This window comes from Triticum aestivum, chromosome 3A (genome assembly GCF_018294505.1).
Source record: "Triticum aestivum cultivar Chinese Spring chromosome 3A, IWGSC CS RefSeq v2.1, whole genome shotgun sequence".
NCBI classification, from domain to species: domain Eukaryota; kingdom Viridiplantae; phylum Streptophyta; class Magnoliopsida; order Poales; family Poaceae; genus Triticum; species Triticum aestivum.
Window position 1 is genome coordinate 214,533,304 of NC_057800.1, and position 20,532 is coordinate 214,553,835.

Here is a 20,532-nt window from a genome sequence, read left to right on the forward strand (position 1 = left end):
CTCAAAGATTTTACTTCCCTGGTTTATTCTTGTTATTTGAGTAGAAATCTCAGATTCATGACCTGCCTTCCATGCCCCACAGCTTTGGTTTGTCGGTTATTCGCAAAAAAAATGCTTCGGTTTGAGGTGGAGACTATCAAGACAAAATTTCAAGTCTGGCCGGGAAGCTCTGTTGAAACAAAAGCCTACGAAAGCAATTTTCCTTGGCACTAGAAATGGAGATCCAAATGCGATACGTACATTTCTTTCCAGGGATCTAATTTGATTATGGAATATTCAGTCAAATGAAAAAATAGCAGAAAATTAAAAAAATTGTGGTGCAAGATGCTCAAATGCGTGATGTTCGTGCAATTTCTTGGAGTGGAAATTTGAGGAGCTCGTGGCAAAAAAGATAAAATCAGGTGTGAACAATGCTGTTTTCAAAAGTTTCTCGGACACCCGAAATTTGATTCTGGAATATTCAGTACCCATGCATATCATCATACTAAATTGGTCTTCACAGGCTGGTCCAGAACAGTTCTCTCCTAGTTCAACTGGCTAACCTCCTTTCATGGGGGTGAATCCTATCCTAGACTGGCCCTACAGGTTCGTCTCCTCCTGATCATGTAAATCTCTCAGAATTTACGTTTGACAGAGTGCTAATTCCTATTACGAAGAACATTTTATTCTGTGATGGGGGATGTGTGGTCTTTCCTCTTAACCTACAAGGTTAAATAGTGTAGCCTTTATGATCAAGGGTATGCTCTTCTCGGTGTTCAGACCTTTATTGATAGATGTTAGGTCAGTGTATGGATCAGGGTATGATTTATTACATCATTCTCCGAGAAAGTTATTAGCTACTAATAAGCCTCCAAATTCCCTTTGCTTGTATGTCATTACTATGGTATTCTGAACTTTCACCTCATTCTGTAAAACTAACTTGGCACCTTCATAGTTTGAAGTCATCTACCCTTTCATGTATAAAGTTTCCAATCTCTCATGCATTTTTTGGTACTTGCTCTTATTTCAGGTACACTTCTTCTAGGAGCCTACACGATGACACTGTCCCGAATGCACTCCTGATGTCTGTAGTAAACGCAATTAAACCGGCATACATGCTGTCAGATGGAACACTTCAAAGGGCTGGTAGATCAAAGACGAAAATAAATATGTTGCAGGAAAGGGCATGGACAAAACTGATCCTCCACAAATGAAACTCATGTGTTCCAGACAGAACATAAGCCTTGTGTGCTTGTCTTGTAGTATCATCTTGCGGATGTATCTTTTTGTGTGAAATATATGCATCTATATGATGCCCAGTTTGTACCCCCTCTTGTCTGACGCAAGTTACAGACCAGTGAATTGGTAAGACTTATATAGCTTGAATATTTGAATGTAGAACTGCTTGAATAACAAAACGCGAGAATTGCAAATGCCTGAGGCCGGAAGGAAAGAGTTGAGCAAACAATATAATGTTTTTTAGGACAGTTATTAGGTGCTCATGAAAGTTCCAACAAAATTGTTTGAATCCGAATTGATCTTGTTGGCTTAGTAGTGTGTGGGTCAGTTGGTCGATTAGACATGCAGATCAAAAACATATTCCCTGTCAACACTCAGGCTTATGTTTACCTACACAACCAGATTGGTAAGTTTTCGCAAGAAACTGACCGAATGTTGTAAAACATAAATCCGATATGAGAGAACCAGTTTAATCTGACAGAAGTTTCTCATTGGTCAGTAACATTTTTTGCCTACACAATCCTCATTTCAAGAACATCCAATTTCTTCACATTGAGCAGGTTGTCACCAATTTCATTCAACACTTTGCATTGAACACTACATATTACTCCCTCCGTTCCTAAATATTTGTCTTTCTAGACATTTCAAATAACTACTACATACGGATGTATGTAGACATATTTTAGAGTGTAGATTCACTCATTTTGCTCCGTATGTAGTCACTTGTTGAAATGCCTAGAAAGACAAGTATTTAGGAACAGAGGGAGTACATGACAAAACAAACACTGCAACGCAGCAAGTCTGCAAATGCACAGAACTACAGGTGCTACAAGCTTGAACAGAGACAATTTATTCTGCTCTAGGTGCACTAAATTGTCATCCAAGCATTTACATATTTTGCATCCAAAAAGTTCCAAGCATCGAGGCAGAAAAACGAAGATCTTCCTGTGGAGCGATCAGCAGCGCCTTCATGTGGCCAGTGGAGCAATCAGCGGCGCCTTCTTCCTGATCAACGTCTTCTTGGCCGTGACTCTCTTTCTCGGAGGCATCAACGGAGCGAACTCCACCACCTCCTCCTTTATGGACACTGCCATCCTGTCGATCTTGGCAGCAGCAGTAGGAGCAGAAGGGTGGGCGTTTGCAGCAGCGGTGGCAAACCACGGGAGCTTCAGCGCGGTGGCCGCCGTCAGCCGCTTGTCGGGGTTGCATGTAAGAAGACCGTTGAGGACCTTGAATCCCTCCGCGGACAGCGTCTCCTCCGGGAACAGATCTCGCAGCGTGCTCTGCTGCCCCGGCACCAGCGGCGGCGGGGCCGCGTGCGGCAGCGACGTGAACCCCGGCCACGTCGTGTCGTCCGGCACGCCCACCACTTCGAAGATCCTTTGGAACAGAGATATGAATTCGGCAGCCCGGAAAATCCTCTTGCCCGAGAGCATCTCCGCCATGACGCACCCAAGAGACCATGTGTCGACGAGCGCGTCGTAGTCCTCTTTCCCTAGGAGCATCTCGGGCGCCCGGTACTCGCCCATGCCAACCTCCTCCTCGTACGGCGGCGCCCCCGACATGGGCATGGCGACGCCGAAATCGCAGATCTTGACGAATCCTCCGGCTTCGTCCCCTCCGACGAGGATGTTGGCAGGATTGATGTCGCGGTGGACGATATGACACCGGTGCATCTTCTTGGCGGCCGTGAGGAGCTGCCACATGAAGGTGCACACCGTGGCCTCCGGGAGCCCACCGCCCCTCTCGTTCAGGAGAACTTTGAGGCTCTTGCCTTCGACGTAGTCCATGACGAGGCAGAGCTCGTCGGTCACGTAGTCGAGCGTGACGCCGCGGAAGCCGACGATGTGCGGGTGGCCGCCGCACGCCTCGAGGAAGCGGGCCTCCCGCAGCACCTCGTGGGGGTCGGCGGGGTCGTGGAGGGACTTGATGGCGACGAGCTGGCCGGTGGCGCGGCACCGCGCCTTGACGACGGCGCCGAACTTGCCTGCGCCGAGGCGCGACTCCTGGTCGTAGTCATAGGTGGTCCCGACGACGACGCGCCTCCTCTTCCGGCACATGGCGCCCGGGTGGCTGGCGTGGCCGTCGAGGGACGCGGCGGGTCGCTTGCAGGTGAACGCCATGGGATCGATCGGCGCGCTGAAGAGAGATGACGGAGACAGGGGAGAGCGCGTCTGATCTAGGAGGAGCGGGGGTGGCGGCGACGAGATGGACGAGCGGCATCGTACTACATATACACACACTGAATCGACGGCGACTCGGTTTCCGTCATCCCGACAGATTTCCGGAGGAGTTACGCTGGCTGTGAGGTGGCCCCAACGCGTTTTGTTTCGTTTGCTTGGCGCTTGCGTTCCTGGGGAAACAAAGTCACGCTATGGTCAAATCCGATTCTGACCAGCACTGCCTGCACGCCGCGCAAGTACACTTGTTCCGGCTGGAGGTGACTTTGCTGTTCAATCTGAGTTTCCCACTTGTTTCCCTAGCAGTAGGAAACATTTATTAGGATTTGAACCTCAATTTAAGAAGTTAAAACAACAACAAAAATGTCATGACGTATAAAACGAAATGCCGTCATGATCAAAATTGATCACGCACTGTACATTTTCTCTAGAAAAGCTATTGCCCATACCTGAAAAATAAAAAATACTGAAAAATCAAGAAAATATATTTTCTTTTTTGCGAATAAGAAATAGAATTTGACGTGCTAAGAAATTTAGAATTTGACATGGTAAGGATTTCATATATAGCACACAAGTAAAAAAGCACAACAAATGTATGTAACAAAAACTGCTATTTGCAATGTGAACAAAAACAGTATTTTTACTAAAAGCGCCATCATATAAACATGGTAAATTGGAAAATATATATATAAGGAAATAGCCATGATCGAGGATGATTCAAAATTGAAAATGTTTAGAAAACAAAAAGGAAATTGCTATGATCAAGATAATAGAAATGCCATGACACTAAAAAAAAACATGATATAAATATTAAAATTGCCGTGCCCAAGTTTTCTTTGTGGAAAACAAGAAATCACATAAAGAACATTGCATGATACAAAAAAACATGACGTCCCATTAAAAATAAATTCACCATGCTATAGATTAAAAATGCCATGCTCTTATTAAAAGAAAAAGGCATGCTGTCAATGATAAAAATGCCATGCTCTTCAACATTAAAATGACATTAGATAGATATAGATACATATCCGAAAATTCAATATGGGTCGTACTTCCATATGCTCTTATTATGTGGAGCATTAACATGTCTTGGGATCTGGGTGCTTCAGTGTATTGTGATCCGTATTATCGCTTTCTCTTCATATTGCAACAGTTTGTAGGCCACATCTGCAATGCATTGATTTCACATGCTGCCGTTAGATGGTGGTATGTAGGGCACAACATTTACTCATCCAACTGCCACCAACATATCATTGCATGTATGTCTCCCTTGGCTATATTTTTTGATAAAGGAAATATATTAATATCGCGAAGATACCAATTACATCCAGCCTCTGCACCAACAAAATATCGAAAGACATCAAGGATGCATACAACCAAGAACAAAAATAAAAAAGAGAGAAATATAAAAACAAAGACCACGTCATAGTGATGAAACACTTGTTGGGAACGTAGTAATTCAAAAAAATTCCTACGATCACGCAAGATATATCTAGGAGATGCATAGCAACGCGAGGGGGGAGTGTGTCCACGTACCCTCGTAGACCGAAAGCGGAAGCGTTTAGTAACGCGGTTGATGCAGTCGAACGTCTTCACGATCCAACCGATCCAAGTACCGAACGTACGGCACCTCCGTGTTCAGCACACGTTTAGCATGATGACGTCCCTCGAGCTCTTGATCCAGTTGAGGACAAGGGAGAGTTCCATCAGCACGACGGCGTAACGACGGTGATGATGAAGTTACCGGCGCAGGACTTCACCTAAGGCACTATGACAATATGACCGAGGTGTTAAACTGTGGAGGGGGCACTGCACACGGCTAAGAGATTGTCTGTTGTGCCTTTGGGGTGCCCCCGCCTCCGTATATAAAGGGGGGAGGAGGAGGTGGCTGGCCAAGGGGGGCGCGCCATGAGGGGAGTCCAATGATTCCCAATCCTTGTTGGATTCCCTTTCCTATTCCAAGAGGGGAAATGAGGGAAGGAGAGGGAGAGGGAAAGGAAAGAGGGGGCCGTGCCCCCTCCCCCTAGTACAATTCAGACTGCCCTTGGGGGGCACCTTGTGGCCTTCCCTCTCCTACTCCCTTATGGCCCATTAGGGCCCATAGCTTCCCCGGAGGGTTCCGGTAACCCCTCGGTTCCCCCATAAATATCTGAAATGTCCCGAAACCTTTCTGGTGTCCGAATACCTTCGTCCAATATATCAATCTTTACCTCTCGACCATTTCAAGACTCCTCGCCGTGTCCGTGATCTCATTCAGGACTTCGAACAAACTTCGGTCATCAAATCACATAACTCATAATACAAATCGTCATCGAACGTTAAGCATGTGGACCCTACGGGTTCGAGAACTATGTAGACATGACCGAGACACATCTCCGGTCAATAACCAATAGCGAAACCTGGATGCTCATATTGGCTCCTACATATTCTACGAAGATCTTTATCGGTCAAACCGCATGACAACATATGTTATTCCCTTTGTCATCGGTATATTACTTGCCCGAGATTCGACCGTCGGTATCATCATACCTAGTTTAATCTCGTTACCGGAAAGTCTCTTTACTCGTTCCGTAATGCATCATCCCGCAACTATCTCATTAGTCACATTGCTTGCAAGGCTTATAGTGATGTGCATTACCGAGAGGGCCCAGAGATTGTTGGGGAACACAGTATTTCAAAAAATTTACCTACGATCACGCAAGATCTATCTAGGAGATGCATAGCAACAAGAGGGGAGAGTGTGTCTATGTACCCTCGTAGACCGAAAGCGGAAGCGTTTAGTAACGCGGTTGATGTAGTCGAACGTCTTCGCGATCCAACCGATCCAAGTACCGAACGTACGGCACCTCCACGTTCAGCACACGTTCAGCTCGATAACGTCCCTCGGGCTCTTGATCCAGTTGAGGCCGAAGGAGAGTTCCGTCAGCACGAGGGCGTGGCGACGGTGATGATGAAGTAAGCGGCGCAGGGCTTCGCCTAAGCACTACGACGATATGATCGAGGTATGTAACTGTGAAGGGGGGCACCGCACACAGCTAAGATAAATCTCTTGTGCCTTTGGGATGCCCTTTGCCCACATATATAAAGGAGGGAGGAGGAGGAGGCCGGCCTAGGAGGGGCGCGCCTATAGAAGGAGTCCAACTAGGATTCCCAATCCTAGTTGGAGTCCCGTTCCTTTTCCAAGAGGGTAGAGAGGGAAGGAGTAGGAGAGGGAGAATGAAAGAGAGGGGGAGCTGCCGTGGTTCTAAGTCTGACAGTGATGTAGGGGGGTGTGTATGGAGTGGCTAGATCTCAGCTATTGGGAAGTTGTAAACACACGAGGATTACGAGTTAAGGCCCTTCTCGGAGGAAGTAACAGCCCTACGTCTCGGTGCCCGGAGGCGGTCGATTGGATTACGGGTGTATGAATAACAGGGGTGCGAACCCTTCATACTGAGGAGGGGGGTGGCTTATATAGAGTTCGCCGGCACCCTCCTGCCCTCAGTAATGCAGGGTTTAAGGTACATTTAAGGTCGGGCGTTACTGGTAACGTCCCTAATAAAGTGCTATAATGACCATAAAGACTACTTAACAGCTGATTGTTTGCCTGCGGAGCGACTATAGGTCTCTTGGCAGTCGAGTGGTTGGCTTCATGGTCGAGTGATAGCTTCTTGGTCGAGTGTCTTGAACCCGTCGAGTGGGATACCTTCAAGTCGATTGAAAGGTGACTTCTTCTAGGGATGTCCTAGGGTAGGGCTCTTTGGACAGGCCCGTGCCCCTACCCTAGGTACATGGCTTCATTATTAGCCCCCGAATGGATCGAGGTTAGAGTGGGGAAAGAGTTGGATATCTTTCCGACTGGTCCTTTGGGCTACATGAGCGCCTCGTTTTGGGCCAACCGTCACGGATGACGTCATCAACCTCTTTCAGTCGCCTTGATCCATTCCAGGCCTTTCATCGAGTGAATTTCTTTACTTGTGACATACCGAGTGTCGGCGCGAGCGGGGTCTTCTGTTTTAACAAGTTGTTCTGCGGCCCGCAGGTGTCGCGGGATTCGGATTTCGGGAAGCGCGCGGGACGGGAGCGGCCGCGGTAATCGGAAGCGATAAAGTGGAAGATCCTTGATCCTCGCGTCGCCTTTTTCGCCATGTACTGCGCGCGCGTCTGCTGCGGGATTTAACTGGATAGCCTGGGCCTACCAGTCAGCCACTCGGAAGCGGCCCCTTATAAGTTGCCGGCTCAGGGTTTCCAAACAGCGCGCTTCCTTCTTCCTCTCTCCCTTCGCGAGTTCCTCCGCCACCTCCGCTCTCACCCTAGCGCCGCAGGTCCGTGCAAGATTTGCCGGCGACGATGGCGAAGGACAAGACATCCGCCCTGGAGCGCGCGAAGAAGGCGGCGGCGCAGGGGAAAGGGAAGAGGTCCGCTCGGGGCGGATCCTCCTCAAGGTCCGCTCTGCCCCGAGGCTGGATCCAAGGTGATTGGATGCCGTCGGTGATCCGGCAAGAAGATCTCGATGACATGATCAAGGGGGGAGTCATTCCCCATGAAGCTGCGTGTCTCCCGGGGAGAGAGATCGAACCTCAACCTCGCGACGGTGAGTGCGTGCTCCTAGCCACCCATGTCGACCGCGGGTTTTCTCTGCCGCCCCATCCTTTTTCCGGAGCTTCCTGAACTTCTTCGGAGCGCAGCTTCACCACTTCACTCCCAACTCCATCGTATACCTTGCTGCTTTCATTTCCATGTGTGAGGGTTTCTTGGGTTGCCGCCCCCATTGGGGACTCTTCAAGCACATCTTTACCTGCCGTTCTCAATCGATCAAGAAGGCCAAGTCGAGTGACGAAAGGACGCAGGTGATTCAGCTATGCGGGGGCCTGGTGATCCAGACGAGGGGAAAGAGTTGTTTTCCATCTATCATTTTCCCGGAGTCGGTCCGCGGTTGGCAGGCGACCTGGTTTTATTGTCAAGACCAGGCGACCCCAGGGCAGTCGACCGGACTTCCCCCTTTCTCACTCGATCGAGCTGAAAAACCTGCTTCTCTGAAAGTGACGCTAGAGGAAAAGGCCCAAGTCAAAGTACTGGCTGGTCGAGTGGTTGAGCTTGTCCGTGAGGGCGTGACTGGTATGGATTTGCTGGAGGTCTTCCTCTGGAGGCGCATCCAACCGCTCCAGGCTCATGACCACCCGATGTGGCTGTACTCGGGTCTCGATGACACCACTCGGATCCACCCGGAGGAGGTCACTGATGAGATGCTGGAGGGGTGGCTGTCGAGCATCACAGGAAACAAGGACAACCCCCGAGGAGCCAGGAGGGTAATTCCACTCGACAGCTCGTACGACGTGGACCAGGTCCGTCTTTGTGCTCCCGACTGAGATCTTGTCTTCTTCATTGGTCTTCTTTGGGTTGGTCGATTTACCTTTGTCTTGTCTGTTGTTTTTTAGGCGACCACCGAGATGTACTCGACGCCCAACGGGGCACAGGAGCCGACTGAGGAAGGGGAGGCGAGCGGAGGTGAGAGCAGAGACGATCAAGGCGAGTGGGAGTCCGACGGTGAAGGAGAGGGAGGCGATGATGTCGACTCCAGCGAAGAGGAGGAGGAGGAGGTTGAACCCCCCCGCCCGGAGGGGCGATCCAAGCTCACACACGATCCAGCGCAGGAGCGTGGTAAGGCGACTGCTCCTGTTGGGCAGTCGTCGAAACGCCCTCGGACCTCTTCTCCTACGCCAACTGGAAAGGCTCCCAAGCACCCACGCGCAACGCCGTCCAAGCCGCCCAAGGCTCTGCCCAAGATGAAGATGGCCGTCCCCACCATTTCTGGGTAATAATAAAACTTGTTTTCCTTAGTTGATCACGGACAGATCCTTGGTCGATTCATTGAGCCAACTGACTGACTCTCGAAATTTGCAGCGCTGCTACTTCTGAGACCTCTGCCAAGGACGAAGACCAAGAGATGGAGGATGCCGTTACCTCCAACCCTGGTACGATTATTAACGTTCCGCTTTGGGTCGACTGAACATTTATTGCAACTCTGGTCGATTGAATGTTTTTCTTGTAGCTCCTCCTCATGTTATCGACCTCCCGGATGACGACGACAACGAACCACTGAGAGTGAGGAGGAACAGGAGGGCGTCGGCTGACAAGACCCCCCAATCTGCTCCGGCGTCTGAGGTTGTAGCTCGGGATGGTGGTGACACTACTCGGGCTTCTGTGACTTTCGCCATTCCTCTGACGAGTGTGCGGCCCTCGACGTCGACTGCGGATCCGCCTTCGCTTTTTGCCGCGTACCCCGTCCCTGAGGACCAAGCGGCTGCTGCAAAAGAGGCTATACGCCAGGCGGGGATCATGATGGAGCAAGTGAAGGCGGCTCGGGAGGCCAGCCAAGCAGCTTATGACGCAAGTTCGGCTCTTCAGAGTAACGTCCAGGTTAGTCGACTCAACACTTGGTCTATTACGATATGCTATTTGAAGAATCTCTTTTCCGAAGATCTTTGCATCTGTACACCCAGTGGGTGTGTCTGTCAATTCTTGGACGAGTGGGGGCATGCTAAGTGCACCCACTGGGTGTAGTCCCCAAGACTATGGTGGACTGCTGGCAGTCGACTGTAGTCTTTATATTGTGTTGCTGTAGCTGTATTTCTTCACTCGGTCTGGTTGGGCCATGTCGAATGGAACTGTATCCGGTCGACTGCAGGCAGTTGACTCTTTTTCTCTCTTTTTTTTACAGTGGGGGCATGCTGAGTGCACCCACTGGGTGTAGTCCCCGAGACTACTGTCGAATGTTTTTGATTCGGCTGTGGTCTTAGAAACGTCATCATTGTCTCTTAGTTACTCGGAAGCAACTTATCTTGGACGTTTGTCGACTGATTTTTCTTTTTACAGAAATCCTGAGAACTCGTAGCTCGCTATACTGAGTTGGAGAGTCAGCAGATCCAGCTCAACCTTAACTTGAAGCTTGCTCAGGAGAATTTGAAGAAGGCGCAAGAAGAAGCAAAAGGTATGGCTGGTGAGGTTCTCCATTCTTGCCGAGTGACTTTTCTTTTTTGCCTATTCTTGATGTTGATTTCACTCGACGTGCCACAGATAATCTGGAGGAAGCTCTGAAGAAGAAGGATCAAGATCTTGCAGAAGCTCAGAAGGAAGTCCTGGACAAAACGAGGCTTGCTGAAGAGAAAATGGCTTCGGTCGGAGCTATTGAGCAGGAGAACTCCAGACTGAAAGCTCCTCTCGAGGTGGCCAATCAAGAGGTCAGCCGACTGAAGAACGACAACGTGGCTCTGCACGACAAGGCGGGTGAGCTGGCGGGGAAGAGGAACGATCTGGAGGCTTATCTCGGTGGACTCGCCAAAAAGCTGTTCGTCATGCTCGAAGGTAATTACTCTGCCCTGACTGTCTCACAGTTATCAAGCCCGTGTAGGGCCACTGTCTTATTCTTGAATCTTGTTTGCAGAATTCTGTTAGAACTTCGAAGAGGAGACCAGTCGAGTGGAGCCAGGCTTGGACCCTGCTAACTCTCTTGTGAAGGACGAGGCTGCAATGAACGTGCTTCGTTTGGGGTCTCGAACTGCCAGTGTCGTTGACTATTTGGCTCGGCTGAAAGTTGCGATGTCATGGATCGACACATCACTCTGGCTCGGGACGACACTTCAGAACGACCTCGAGTCCCTGATGGCTCGACTTAATGAAGTCCCAGGTCGAGTGGCGGAATGGAAGAAATCTTCTGCTAGATGTGGTGCTGATGTCGCTCTGTCTTTGGTCTGTGTCCATTGCAAGGAGGCGCGAGAAGAAAAGCTGGCCGCCATCCAAGTTGCCAATACCAGGAAGCACAGCTTTCAAGACTTCATGGAGACTTTTATCGCCGCTGCCACCCGTATTGCCGACGGGATTGACTTGGACGAATTCGTCGCCCCTTCCAGTCCTCCACCTGAGGAATGAAAAACTTTTATGCTTCACTTTAAATTTGCCTCAGAATGCCGAGTGGATTTGTAACCGTTAAACTCTGTCGGGCCGAGGGCTCGAGTACTTTGATCTGAGGTCTGGGACCTTTTAAGCTTTATCCGAACTTGATTTCTCTCTGAATATCTTCATGGTTTGATCCGTCGAGTGGAATTCGATCTTCACTCGGAATAACCTTGTATTTGCGGCGCAACTCTGAAAGAGAAGGTAGCAGTCGACTTGCGCCTCGTCGTCCTTGCAGATTGGGTTGTGTCCTGTACTTAGGCAAGCACTAGGCTGCAGCTAAGCCTCCGAGTGGGAGGTTTGCTCTCCACTCGGTAGGATTTTTAAACACTTAGGCGAGCACTGGGCTGCAGCTAAGCCCCCGAGTGGGAGGTTTGCTCTCCACTCGATAGGATTTTTAAACACTTAGGCGAGCACTGGGCTGCAGCTAACCCCCCGAGTGGGAGGTTTTCTCTCGCTCGGTAGGATTTTTAAACACTTAGGTGAGCACTGGGCTGCAGCTAAGCCCCCGAGTGGGAGGTTTGCTCACACTCGGTAGGATTTTTAAACACTTAGGCGAGCACTGGGCTGCAGCTAAGCCCCCGAGTGGGAGGTTTGCTCTCACTTGGTAGGATTTTTAAACACTTAGGCGAGCACTGGGCTGCAGCTAAGCCCCCGAGTGGGAGGTTTGCTCACACTCGGTAGGATTTTTAAACACTTAGGCGAGCACCGGGCTGCAGCTAAGCCCCCGAGTGGGAGGTTTGCTCACACTCGGTAGGATTTTTAAACACTTAGGCGAGCACCGGGCTGCAGCTAAGCCCCCGAGTGGGAGGTTTTCTCACACTCGGTAGGATTTTTAAACACTTAGGCGAGCACTGGGCTGCAGCTAAGCCCCCGAGTGGGAGGTTTGCTCTCACTTGGTAGGATTTTTAAACACTTAGGCGAGCACTGGGCTGCAGCTAAGCCCCCGAGTGGGAGGTTTGCTCTCACTTGGTAGGATTTTTAAACACTTAGGCGAGCACTGGGCTGCAGCTAAGCCCCCGAGTGGGAGGTTTGCTCTCACTCGGTAGGATTTTTTTCAAACTTAGGCGGAATGGATTCGCAGCTAAGTCACCCACTGGGGGATTTCGTATGCCAACAAAAGTGACAACAATTATTGGAACACTCTTTTCTTTGGTAAAAATAAACTGCAGAAATTTTTTCTTATTACATCTCGTCCAAGGGAGAACTCAAGTGTAAAAGGGGCGGAGCAGTTCCGCATTCCAAGCTCGTGGCTCGTCGATCTGGCGATCAACATTGTAGAGGTGATACACTCCATTGTGGAGGACTTTGGTGACGATGAAGGGGCCTTCCCAAGTAGGAGCAAGTTTGTGTGGTTTCTGTTGATCCACTCGGAGGACCAAATCTCCTTCCTGGAAGGCTCGGCTCTTCACATTTCTGGCATGGAATCGACGCAAGTCTTGCTGATAGATGGTCGATCTGATCATAGCCATTTTCCTCTCCTCCTCTAGGAGGTCGACTGCGTCTTTCCGGGCTTGTTCTGCTTCATCTTCGGTATAAAGTTCGACTCGGGGTGCGTTGTGAAGAAGATCGCTCGGCAGAACCGCTTCGGCTCCATAAACCAGAAAGAATGGAATTCTTCCAGTCGACCGGTTCGGGGTGGTCCTTAATCCCCACAGAACTGACGGAAGCTCGTCGACCCAAGCACCTGCCGCGTGCTTGAGATCACGCATCAGTCGAGGCTTTAGTCCTTTGAGAATCAGACCATTTGCTCTCTCGGCTTGCCCATTCGACTGGGGATGGGCGACCGATGCGTAGTCGACTCGCGTGCCTTGAGAGGTGCAAAAAGCTCTGAACTTGTCCGAATCAATGTTTGACCCATTGTCAGTGATGATGCTATGCGGGACTCCATATTTGAACGTTAGCCCTCTGACGAAGCTGATAGCAGTGCAAGCATCAAGATTCTTGATGGGCTTAGATTCAATCCATTTGGTAAACTTGTCGACTGCTACAAGCACATGAGTGAAACCGCTCCTGCCTGTTCTCAGTGGACCAACCATGTCCAGTCCCTAGACAGCAAAGGGCCAGACGAGTGGAATGGTCTTCAGGGCTGATGCAGGCTTGTGTGATATGTTGGAGTAGAACTGGCAGCCTCCACACTTGTCGACTATCTCTTTTGCCATCTCATTTGCTCTTGGCTAGTAAAATCCCGCTCAGTATGCTTTAGCCACAATGGTCCGAGAGGACGCATGGTGACCATAGGTCCCCGAGTGGATACCATCAAGGATTATTTGACCCTCTTCTGGTGTTATGCACTTCTTACCGATTCCAGTCGCGCTTTCCCTATACAACTGTCCTTTAATGACTGTGAAAGCTTTAGATCGACGGACGATCTGTCGAGCCTCTTCTTCGTCCTCTGGAAGTTCTTTCCTCAAGATATATGCGATGTATGGTATCGTCCAGTCGGGAGTGATTGCCAAGACCTCCATGACTAGGTCGACCACAGCAGGAACTTCGACTTCAGTCGGATCTGTGGCACTTTTCGGTTGCGGGGCTTCTTCTGTGAAAGGATCCTCCTGGACTGACGGCGAGCGGATGTGCTCCAAAAACACATTGCTGGGAATGGCTTCTCTCTTGGAGCCTATCTTTGCCAGATCATCAGCTGCTTGATTCTTCAGTCGGGGGATGTGATGAAGCTCTAGCCCCTCGAATTTCTTTTCTAGCTTTCTTACCACGTTGCAGTAGCCACTCATAGCTGGGCTTCTGATGTCCCACTCCTTCATCACCTGATTAACCACCAAATCTGAGTCACCATAGACCATGAGGCGCCGGACACCGAGTGAAATGGCCATGCGCAACCCATACAAGAGTGCTTCATATTCTGCTTCATTATTGGAGGAATAGAAGTGGATCTGGAGAACATATCTGAGCTTATCTCCTCGGGGTGAGACCAAGACTACCCCAACACCGGAACCATTCAGCATCTTAGATCCATCGAAGAACATGGTCCAGTGCTCCGAGTGAACTTGAGTCGGAAGCTGCTGTTCAATCCACTCGGCGACGAAATCTGCAATTGCTTGGGACTTGATAGCCTTCTTTGCTTCAAACTTGATATCTAGGGGAAGGAGTTCAATCTCCCACTTCGCCACTCGACCAGTTGCATCTCTGTTGTGCAAAATCTCTAACAGTGGAGCGTCGCTGACGACTGTAATGGAATGGTCAGAGAAGTAGTGTGTAACGGACCTGTGGTCACCATGCGTCCTCTCGGACCATTGTGGCTAAAGCATACCGAGCGGGATATCATCAAGGATTATCTGACCCTCTTCTGGTGTTATGCACTTCTTACCGATTCCAGTCGCGCTTTCCCTATACAACTGTCCTTTAATGACTGTGAAAGCTTTAGATCGACGGACGATCTATCGAGCCTCTTCTTTGTCCTTTGGAAGTTCTTTCCTCAAGATATATGCGATGTATGGTATCGTCCAGTCGGGAGTGATTGCCAAGACCTCCATGACTAGGTCGACCACAGCAGGAACTTCGACTTCAGTCAGATCTGTGGCACTTTTCGGTTGCGGGGCTTCTTCTGTGAAAGGATCCTCCTGGACTAACGGCGAGCGGATGTGCTCCAAAAACACATTGCTGGGAATGGCTTCTCTCTTGGAGCCTATCTTTGCCAGATCATCAGCTGCTTGATTCTTCAGTCGGGGGATGTGATGAAGCTCTAGCCCCTCGAATTTCTTTTCTAGCTTTCTTACTGCGTTGCAGTAGCCAGTCATAGCTGGGCTTCTGACGTCCCACTCCTTCATCACCTGATTAACCACCAAATCTGAGTCGCCATAGACCATGAGGCGCCGGACGCCGAGTGAAATGGCCATGCGCAACCCATACAAGAGTGCTTCATATTCTGCTTCATTATTGGAGGAATCGAAGTGGATCTGGAGAACATATCTGAGCTTATCTCCTCGGGGGGAGACCAAGACTACCCCAGCACCGGAACCATTCAACATCTTAGATCCATCGAAGAACATGGTCCAGTGCTCCGAGTGAACTTGAGTCGGAAGCTGCTGTTCAATCCACTCGGCGACGAAATCTGCAATTGCTTGGGACTTGATAGCCTTCTTTGCTTCAAACTTGATATCTAGGGGAAGGAGTTCAATCACCCACTTCACCACTCGACCAGTTGCATCTCTGTTGTGCAAAATCTCTGATAGTGGAGCGTCGCTGACGACTGTAATGGAATGGTTAGAGAAGTAGTGTGCAACCTTCTTTGTGGTCATGTAAATCCCATATACAAGCTTCTGGTAATGGGGATATCTTTGCTTCGAAGGAGTCAAAACTTCAGACACATAATATACTGGGCGCTGAACTCTGAAGGCCTTTCCTTCTTCTTCCCGCTCGACCGTAAGTATTGTACTGACAACTTGTCCCGTGGCCGCAATGTAAAGCAGCAGAGGCTCTTTACTGATTGGGGCAGCAAGCACCGGCTGGGTGGAGAGCAGAGCTTTGAGCTCTGCGAACGCTGCATCAGCTTCTGGAGTCCACTCGAACTTGTCAGACTTCTTCATCAGTCGGTAAAGAGGCAACGCCTTTTCACCGAGACGAGAAATGAATCGACTTAGAGCGGCCAGGCAGCCTATAAGATTTTGGACATCATGCACGCGTACAGGACGCTTCATCCGGAGTATGGTGCCAACTTTCTCGGGATTGGCATTGATTCCTCATTCGGAAACGAGAAAATCGAGTAACTTTCCACCCGGAACTCCGAATGTGCACTTTGATGGATTGAGCTTGATATCATATCTCCTGAGGTTAGCAAAGGTTTCGGCAAGGTCAGTCAGTAGGTCGGAACCTTTCCGCGACTTAACCACAATATCATCCATGTATGCCTCTACGTTCCGACTGATCTGAGTGAGCAAACACTTCTGAATCATCCTCATGAACGTGGCTCCAGCAGTCTTGAGGCCGAAGGGCATGGTGACATAACAGAAGCACCCGAATGGGGCGATGAAAGCCGTTTTGATCTCGTCGGGTCCATACAGACGGATCTGATGGTACTCTGAATAAGCATCTAGAAAAGACAAACGCTCACACCCCGCGGTCGAGTCGACTACCTGGTCGATGCGGGGGAGAGGGAAATGATCTTTCGGGCAGGCCCGATTGATATGTTTAAAGTCAATGCACATGTGAAGTGACTTGTCCTTCTTGGGGACCATGACAACATTGGCGAGCCAATCGGAGTGGTAAATCTCTCGGATGCACTCCGCCGCTAAGAGCCGAGCCACCTCCTCGCCAATAGCTTTCCTCTTCTGGACGGCGGACCGTCGAAGATGTTCTTTCACAGGCTTGAACTTCGGGTCGACTTGTAGACGGTGCTCAGCCAGCCCCCTGGGAACTCCAGGCATGTCAGAAGGCTTCCATGCGAAGATGTCCCAGTTCAGAGCCTTTCTGAAAACACTCTTCTGCCTTCTTCCAATTGCCTGTAACAGTGATCACACCTTTGGGACCAGGCATCTTCAATTTGAGATACACATAACATGGTCGAGCCATGAAGCGTGCGTAAGCGGGCCTGCCCAAAATGGCATGATAAGCACTTTGGAAGTCCACAACCTCGTATGTCAACTTTTCCTTGCGGTAATTCTTGGAATCACCGAAAACCACATCAAGAGTGATCTGGCCGAGTGATTCGGCTTTCTTCCCAGGAATGACTCCGTGGAAGCTCATGTTACTGGTACTGAGCCTGGACATCAGAATGCCCATTCCTTTCAATGTTTCAGCATACAATATGTTCAGGCCACTGCCACCATCCATCAGGACTTTGGTCAGTCGAGTGCCTTCGACAACTGGGTCGACCACCAAAGCTTGCCTCCCAGGGGTGGCAATGTGCGTAGGGTGATCAGACTGGTCGAATGTGATGGCAGTCTGAGACCACTTCAGATAACTGGGTGTTGCCGGAGCAACCATATTCACCTCACGATTAATGACTTTCAGTCGACTTTTGCTTTCGACATCAGCAAAAATCATCAGGGTGGAATTGATTTGGGGGTATCCATCGTCACTATCTTCCTTGTCCTCAACTCTGTCTGACTCTTTTTCCTTATCTTTGGACTGTTTGCCCTGAAACTGCTGGATCAGGAGCCGGCACTGTCGAGTGGTATGCTTTGGGTAAATAAAATTACCCTCTTCATCTTTCTTGGTGTGGATGTGACATGGAAGGTCCAAAACATCATTTCCATCTTGATCCTTGACTTTCTTGGGCTTCCAGGGGCCTTTGGGTTTTCCCTTGAAATTTCCCTGGGCTACGGCTAGGGCCTCCCCAGGGGCGGCTGGCTCGGCCTTCCGCTTCTGTTTCCGACTGAAGTTTCCTCCGGTTTCTTGGGCGACTGCCTTGTGTTTGCCACTTCGGAGTCGATATTCGTCTTCACCATTAGCGTATTTGGTGGCAATCTCCATCATCCGGTTCAGAGACATCTCTCCAATTCGACCGAACTTCAGATTCAATTCTCTGTATTTAATGCCTTCTTTAAAGGCACAAACTGCTTGATGGTCAGGCACATTCTCAACTGTGTGATGCAACGTGATCCACCTCTGGATGTAATCCCTCAGAGTTTCATTCGGTTTCTGTACGCAAGAACGCAATTCTGTAAGGCCCGCGGGTCGCTTGCATGTTCCCTCAAAGGTTGTGACAAACACTCGGGAGAGGTCCTCCCAAGTGTAGATGCTGCTGGGTGCCAACTGATTTAGCCACGCTCTGGCTGAGCCCTCTAACATGAGAGGCAAATGCTTCATGGCCACCTCAACATTGCCACCGCCAATCTGTACAGCCACTCAGTAATCTTCGAGCCAAGTGTCATGCTTAGACTCACCGGTGAACTTGCTGACTCCAGTCGCCAACCTGAAGTTGGGAGGAATCACTGTGGCTCTGATGGCTCGACTGAAACACTCTGGCCCCAAAACATGTACTCTGCTGCTGGCAGGCGCATCTCTGTTGTGGCCTTCCCGATGAGCTCTGTTCCTGTCAACCAAACCTTGAACGAGGATAGATCTCGCATCAAAGCCTGGGTCCCTGGGGTCGACTAGAATCCTCTGCCCAACACTATGAGGGCGCCTATCATCTCGATGTCGAGGCGCACATGACCCACTCCTCAGGGGAGGGGTTGGCACTCGACGTCGATCATCACGACCGGATCGGTGATCATACTGCTCATTCCTCCTGTACTGATCATGCCGGTCACCACGCCCCTCATGCCTCGGGGGCGATCTCGGGATGTGAGCCGACTGTACTGTATCTGCTGCAACGGATCGACTGTGGATCCTATTCCGCGACTGAGAAACAGCGGAATTCTGGTTTCCCTCCGCCCGGAGCAACGCTCTGATCTGCAACAAGCCCCTGCCAGCCTCCGACTGGGAGGGCTGAATCGATTCTGCTATACGGGCCGCGGCAGCCAAATTCTGGACTGGGGTTCGGTATACCTGCGTCGGCGGGAAGAGCTGACGTCGACTAGACTCGGGAGCCCGCTGACGCGCTTGCTCGTCGAGTGCTCGCTGGAGATTCTCCAGTCGAGTGTGCTCGGCCAAGTTAGCCAAGCGCGCGTCCTCCAAGGCCCGGGCCTCGGGGGTCTCTCCGACGATAGGAGTGTGGAGTGCGTCCATGTTCCGGCGGCGAAGCTCCTCTCGCTGTAATGACGTGAGAGGTTCGGGGAGATACTCATCGTGGGGATGCGACGGGTCGCCCCCACCCGCGCCTCCATCAGCGCGAGGGAAACTGGGAGGACTGTGCGTTCCATCGACCGCCAGAACCTTAGCCGCTGGGTCGCTGCTGTCGCACTCGGATGCGGTCTCCGCGGAGCCAGACGACAGGTCGAACAGGCCGCAGAGGGATTCGTCGGGCTCGATTGCCGCGACTTGTGGGGCGGCCGACTGGCGAGCCACGGCATGCCTCACCCACCTCTGAAGTCTCGACCGACCGGAGCGCTTGCACCGGTGGGAGACAGAGCGGGGAGACGACACGGGGGCCGACCGATACTGGGTCGACGGCTGTCGCAGGAGGACGCCACGAACGCATGCGCGGAAGTGCGTCGCACCGCAGACGGGGAGCGCGTCGACGTCGAGTGGTGCCTCCTGAAGCCAGGCGGAGTCGTCGGCGATGAACGTGAGCGCGCCGAGGCGGATCTCGCGGCCCTCCACCAAAACTCCGCACGGAACCATGATCAAAGGGATCAGAAAAATCGCAACTTCTCCAATCAGGCGCTAAGATTCCTGCCCCACGGTGGGAGCCAATTGTCGTGGTTCTAACTCTGACAGTGATGTAGGGGGGGTGTATGGAGAGGCTAGATCTCAGCTATTGGGAAGTTGTAAACACACGAGGATTACGAGTTCAGGCCCTTCTCGAAGGAAGTAACAGCCCTACGTCTCGGTGCCGGAGGCGGTCGATTAGATTACGTGTGTATGAATAACAGGGGTGCGAACCCTTCATACTGAGGAGGGGGGTGGCTTATATAGAGTTCGCCGGCCCCCTCCTGCCCTCAGTAATGCAGGGTTTAAGGTACATTTAAGGTCAGGCGTTACTGGTAACGTCCCTAATAAAGTGTTATAATGACCATAAAGACTACTTAACAGCTGACCGTTTGCCTACGGAGCGACTATAGGTCTCCTGGCAGTCGAGTGGTTGGCTTCATGGTCGAGTGATAGCTTCTTGGTCGAGTGTCTTGAACCCGTCGAGTGGGATACCTTCAAGTCGATTGAAAGATGACTTCTTCTAGGGATGTCCTAGGGTAGGGCTCTTTGGACAGGTCCGTGCCCCTACCCTAGGTACATGGCTTCATCAGGCGGCGCCCCCTCCCTAGTCCAATTCGGACTTTCCATGGGGGGCGTGCAGCTAACCCTTGAGGCCCTTCTCCCCTTTCCCGTATGGCCCATTAAGGCCCACTACTTCCCCCGGTGAATTCCCATAACTCTCCGGTACTCCGAAAAATACCCGAATCACTCGGAACCTTTTCAATGTTCGAATATAGCCTTCCAATATATGGATATTTACGTCTCGACCATTTTGAGACTCCTTGTCATATCCATGATCTCATCCGGGACTCCAAACAACCTTCGGTACATCAAATCACATAACTCATAGTACAAATCGTCATCAAACATTAAGCGTGCGGACACCACGGGTTTGAGAACTATGTAGACATGACCGAGACACATCTCCGGTCAATAACCAATAGCGGAA

General features: G+C 50.6%; 1 pseudogene; it reads right to left on the bottom strand.

Moving 5' to 3' along the window:
* Positions 1-1,941: 1,941 nt before the first annotated feature.
* LOC123058253 (putative cyclin-dependent kinase F-2) lies at positions 1,942-3,470 on the bottom strand (annotated as a pseudogene).
* Between the last annotated feature and the right edge of the window lie 17,062 nt (positions 3,471-20,532).